This window comes from Setaria viridis, chromosome 7 (assembly GCF_005286985.2).
Source record: "Setaria viridis chromosome 7, Setaria_viridis_v4.0, whole genome shotgun sequence".
Taxonomy (NCBI): Eukaryota; Viridiplantae; Streptophyta; class Magnoliopsida; order Poales; family Poaceae; genus Setaria; species Setaria viridis.
The window spans coordinates 32548633-32554957 of record NC_048269.2 but is presented as its reverse complement, the minus strand read 5'-3'; the positions used below and the strand labels follow the sequence as shown (position 1 = coordinate 32554957).

Genomic DNA, 6325 nt, shown 5'->3' with positions numbered 1-6325 from the left:
CCCTTACATGAAAATTTATGCAGAAACCCATTTCGAAGTTGGGTACTCGTTATGATTTCCAGATTCGCATATTTTCGGACGGAAAATAGTAACTTTGCTGATTTCTTCTTCGATTATATTTCCGAGAGGTCTAGGACTTGAATTAGATCCCAAGCTTCACCCTTTTGAGTTCTAAATACTCTCGAGTCTCCATTTCATATTTAGCCAAATCTATCCAAATTTGAAACTCCAATTTGCAAATTTGCTCAAATTTGACTTTGGCTCAAATTACCTTCCTCTAATCCAACTTCACCATTAACTTCTTAATGTTATTCTTAAGCTATCATTAACACGGGGTGTTACAGGGACCCCACTCGAACTCGCCCGATAGTAGCTCCATGAGCACCACGGTTCGTCCGACGAGGATAGCGTGGCACGGCTCGTCCCCTCCGTCCCAGCGAACCGACGAGGGGTAACGTACAAAAGTCGACCTAGTCTCCCGACTGGTTCCCTGCAACGCGCGGGGGCTCGGGGGCTGGCCTCGCAACCAAAGGCCGCACGGGTGGCCTCGACTTAAAGACTCTCAGACAGAAGGGAACGACCAGGAATCCCCCTACTCCGGGTCGCTCACAAAAATGCGTCGCCTGGTCGGCCCCCTCAGTCAAGACGCGCAAGCGACACCTCCCATCCCGGATCAACCGCGAAGACCCCTTGCGGGCAATGACAACAGCCTCTGGAGGAGCGTCCCCGCTCCACCACAGGCTCGAGGGCTATTGTCAGGGGAAAATATTAACGACCCTTCGAAGCCCATGGAAACAACAAAAACGCGAAGGCCCAGGCCCGCCTAAGGGAATAACGACTACCGTCGACCCAACACGGGGGACGAGAATCACGCTCCGCCTCGCCCGACCCGGTATCCTGGGGTCAGGCATCCCCGACCCCCGTGAGACCAAGCTCCGCCTCGCCCAAACGCACAACTAAGACACCATAACGCTCCCTAGACAACAGAACGCACGAGCGCACCCTGCTAGAGCGTCAGGCCACATCCAAGAGACTTGGGACCGGTTCCCTCTCTCGCACTCCTGTAACCCCTACTACAGAACCCTGCGTGGGCAACATGAGCAGCTCCCGATACTGGACGTAGGGCGTTCCCTTGCCCGAACACGAGCAGCTCCCGATACTGGACGTAGGGCGTTCCCTTGCCCGAACCAGTCTAAACCCCGTGTCTCCCACGCCACCATCCGAAGCCTTACGTGCATAAAAGACATAAAAGAAATTTACTAGTCTAAGTCTTGACCCGCTAATTTTGACAACGACACTTACGTACCGCTGAAATGCAAAGGGTGAAAACTTTCACATACTCCATTCACCTAATAAAAACCGCAATTCTAACACTTCAAAAAAATCCTAAAATAAGTGCAATCCTTCGCTTCGGACCACTAGGAGGGCCTACTTTGCATGCCGTAAATTTACGCTAAGGAAAAAAAAAGACAACATGCCTAAATAGTTGGATTTGGATAGTTCATAAGGAATTTGACAAAGATATTAATTTATCTCGTGATATGATGTGATCAAATTAGACAAACATGCATACTCCCTCCGTCTAAAAAACAAATCACCCAAGAAATTGTAGGATGGATTAAAAAAAAACAAGGAGTTAAAATGACCTTATGACCTTATTTATTTTGGTGCCAACTGACTGATGCATACCTGTATGCATATAAGCACGTACCAAATTAAGTGTAATAACTTATTTTCTTGGACAAATTTTGAATGAAATAGTTGTCACTAACACTTAGTCATGACATTTGACCATTCATCTTATTTAAAAATTATTTAAGCATCATTAATTTTGCTTTTGTTTGTGGCTTACTATTCTTTTTTACATTTACAATAATTTTTTGAATAAAATGAATGGTCAAATGTATCAGAAAAAGTTTAACAGCGATAAATATTTTGCTACGGAGGAAGTATATAATGATTTATTTTTGGACGAAGGGACATGGAAAACCCTAAGCAAATTCTCTCTGTGCCATTAAAAATTTAACTCATCCCTTACTGCCATCAAAATTAACTCCATCCCCTCAGTACCACTGAAAATTTAACTCCATCCCGTACTTGCCATTCCGTTGGATTCTACCGTCACTTGCCGTGAAGGCCTCTGTGGGTCCCACATGTAAGTGGGAGAGAGAAAGAGAACTCCTTTTCCCCCTTCCGATCTCCCCTGCGCCTGCGCCCCCGCCGCACCCGTCCGCAGGAGGTTTGAGCCGGGGCGCCACCACCGCTCCCGTCCGCAGAGGTCTGAGCCGGGGCGTCGTCGCAGGCCCGCAGCTCCCGCCGCCGGCTCGCCGCCGCTTCTGTCCATGGGAGGGAGGTGCTGACTCGGGGGCGCCGCCGCCACTTCCGTCCGTGGATGGGAGGGGCCGACCCAGGCTCGCCGCCGCTCCCGTTCGTGGGAGGGAGGGGCCGACTCGGCTCGCCACCGCTCCCGTCCGTGGATGGGAGGTGCCGGGGCGTCTGGCCTGAGCTGAGGGCTGAGGCTGTTCTTTTCCTAACCCTAAAATAACACCTGCTCTTGTCATATACTCTTTGTTTTTGAGTTTTTGGTGCTGTTCTCTCTGTGGAGGCGGAATTAGGAATAGTAGTTGCATTGTCGAGTAATGTCTATGTGTGTAACATGTGCTGGTAACACCAGGTCGACCGATTATAATTCTGCTCTAACGATTTGGTCGGAAAATGATAAATCTTTGGTCTTTTTATGCAATATGCAGTGGATTCCTTCAGTGGATATCGACGCAATGGATCCGTCCCTCCAGGGGTACGAACACGTGATGAATTGGCTGGCGCAGCGGGATTTGGATCGTGCCGGCCCGGGGCAGGACAATCTCTTCCGCGACGTCCCCCTCACTTCTGCGACGGAAGGTTGGCGCCGTGTCAACTTTCTGTTCCCTGACAGGCCGACGGTCTCGATACTCGTCGACGAGATCGATTCCTACCTTGTGGCCATACGGAGGGGGGATGGGAAGTGGCTCAAGTTCTCCGACTACTGTATTCCACTTCCAGCAGACCACCCTGCAGTTGAGAGTATGGGCTTAGTGTCATCTTACAGTCGCCTGACCCGTGGCTTCGACAGGTACTACATTCGATCCCATCTTTGTATTAGTCATTACCATGATCTTTCTAGGATTAAACAATTAACTACAACTGATTACTAAGTATGCTATAAATTTGATTATTCTTGCCCAAACCAGAGGTAGCTTATCTTCTCTTTCTTGAAAATTACATCAAATTTAATCTTCAGGGTGATGGCCAAATATTTTTTTCTTGAAGCAGCAGTATTGTTCTTTAAATTAGTGCGGTAGACATTTGGTTTGGTTATGGTCCTGAAGCATTTTAGTATGTTTCTGGATTACCTAAGCATTTTTTGGGACCAACTTGCTTACAAACTCTATCTTCAGATGATTTAGATTGCCACTAACCCTTTTTCTTCCACTTGATTTTGTGTGTAATTTTGTGGGCTATACCCTTGTGAATAATTTCAATTCTGCCAATGATTATAATGTGCCCAGAAGGATTGTCAAAACATAATTCTACAATTGGCACCAAATTTCCTTTTTTTTCTTTTTGTAGGGAAATAATATTATTACTCAACACTCACTCCTGGAAAACTGAAGGTGCATTCCCTAGTAGTGACCAGTGCTTTTCATGTTGCGTTTGCAGGGAGCAGTTGGTGTTCGGAACTCCAGTGTTGACTAATCTCTACCATGTGCTTTTTCATTTCAATCCAAAACTTGGATTAATGAATCCAGAAATGACAAGGCAAAGGAAGGCGCTGGTTCAGTTGATAGTCCTATTCTGTGAAGCTGTCCGCTTCAGGCGTATGCGAGCAAGGCTTCTGGAGATCATGGAGGATGGCCAGAGCGTCACTTTATAACCGAAGATGTGGTCATGGCTTCAGGAATGGTCCTCAGCGTCAGTGTTTGCCCTGAGCTGCAAGGAAAGAGAGGGACGTGGTAATATGCAGGACGACCCTCGTCTGTTGCCACGCGTTGAGGGTCTTGAAATCAACAGCAGAGAGGACGTACCTGGTTTCCTTGGCCTTATTTTGCGCACGGCCGTTGTTCCTACTGCTCAAGCTGTAGTACGATAGGGAGGATGTCGCACCAAATTAGATCTACAAGCACTTGTGGCTTAAGATTGATACGTACACTTGTAATTCCGTCCAAATTCTGCTGCTGTTATTAATGAGACTCAAATTTGCCTGAATGTTCTCTCGTGGTCAAGTTATGCTTTTGCAGGCATCCAGGCACGATCCTTGTTTTTTTATGTATTTTTTACAGTGATATATAGTTGAATTGGTGGTTAAAGCAATGAATGCATATGAAAAGGCCAGGTAAATTTAAACGATGGCATACTGCATTTGAGCGCCTACAGTCACAGTTGGTACCATTGCAGGTATGCTTACTTCTTTAGATCGTATCTAGCTTATGGGTAAATTAGAAATTGAAAACCATCGTGTGCAAGTTTGTCAAATGAAGATGACATCGGCTGGCACATATATTAGGTCTGAACTTTGAGGCATAGACCAGCAGCTGGGCTATGCAGGCTGTAAATAAATGGTTATCTTTAACCTTTAAGTAGGGGTGGTGTTCTTTATATAATTATCTGACCATTTGATCTTTCTGGCCTGGTAAGTTGATCATGAATTCTTCTACTTTTGCATTTGAAATGCATGGAATGTCATTTAGTTTTACTTCGATAACAATACTGGTATAGTACCTATCAGCTCCATGTAGAATTGTAGATTACTGTACTTATTTCAAGTCTAAGGTTTTATATAATGTTTGTAGAGGTGCCAGAATACTCTGTGCCACCTATAGAGATATATTCACAGAGCTATAGCTATCTATTGAAAACCATCTTTGTATTAGTCATTACCATGATCTTTCTAGGATTAAACAATTAACTACAACTGATTACTAAGTATGCTATAAATTTGATTATTCTTGCCCAAACCAGAGGTAGCTTATCTTTTCTTTCTTGAAAATTACATCAAATTTAATCTTCAGGGTGATGGCCAAATATTTTTTTCTTGAAGCAGCAGTATTGTTCTTTAAGTTAGTGCGGTAGAGATTTGGTTTGGTTATGGTCCTGAAGCATTTTAGTATGTTTCTGGATTACCTAAGCATTTTTTGGGACCAACTTGACGATGAGCCGCCAACAGGTTTTCGTTTCGTTTCGTTTTGAGCACGAAGTCCATGGCACGAGGGAGCCACATGCTGACGACCTCGTCTCTGTTCAGCTCTGGCCTTCCCGGCTTTTGGGGCAGAAGCGCAGCAGCGGCCAGGGACAGAACAGTGGCTTTGGCTTGGCTTGCCGAGCCAACGGTCGGCACCTCACCCAAGAGGATAATGCACGGTGATTTAGGCCGCATAAATGCTTGCACAGCGTGCAAGAAACCCTCTTCTCCTTTGGGAACTCGAGACATATCCATGACGCAGTTATCTCTCCAAGACTCCAAACCAAATTATCAAAAAGAAAACCCTCCAAACCAGAAAGCATATTTTACTACTACTCCATGTGCCAAAAACCAGTAGAGTTTCACGTAGGGGTGTTTGGATACACCCCACTAAAATTTAGCACCTATCACATCGGATGTTTGGATGCTAATTAGAAGTATTAAATATAGTCTAATTATAAAATTTTTGCCATTGCCATTGCCTTAAATGAAAGTCCAGTGCCTTATAAATCTTTGATGCACCAATAAGTGGTTTTGGACGCACTTTATTCAACTGTGCTGGCATTCTTTAATAGTTGTATTATGAAAAATGAGTGAATTGGCAACAGCCTAGAATTTTTTCCATAAAAAGAAAGTTACTACCACCTTGCTTCTATATATGAGTGATTATGGACATCAGGGTGCACCAATGAGTGATTTTTGACAGTCATGTTAGTGTCACATTTTACTTAACTGCGTTGGCTTTCTTCAATAGTTTTATTATGAAAATGTGGGAATTGGCATCAGTGTAGAGTTTCTTCCAGAAAAAGAAGTCACTCCTTCCTTTTATATATGGAGTTGGATAGTTCAATTAAGTTTTTGACATAAATGTGGCAAATCAGTAGTTTTAGATATTCTTATGCAAAAAAGGTCCTGCTATCTAGGACCCCCCCCCCCCCCCCCCCCCCAAAAAAAAAAAAACAGTCTGAAGTACCATCTTGGTTATCACATTAATGCTTATATGTCCTGTTGTCAATATATTTCTTCTCTCCATTTCTTAAAATCTTGCTGTGATCCGTATCACATTAATGCTGTCTGTCTTCCTCCCTGAAGGTACCCCTGGTACGG

The 6325-nt window shown here is 44.6% G+C and overlaps 1 long non-coding RNA gene across 1 annotated transcript; it reads left to right on the top strand.

Annotated features, from left to right (window-relative positions):
• The first annotated feature begins 2113 nt into the window (after positions 1-2113).
• On the top strand, positions 2114-4245 carry LOC117864167 (uncharacterized). Its single transcript, XR_011898785.1, has 2 exons — positions 2114-3112; positions 3700-4245. It is a non-coding gene; the product is annotated as an uncharacterized lncRNA (long non-coding RNA).
• The last annotated feature ends 2080 nt before the right edge of the window (positions 4246-6325 follow it).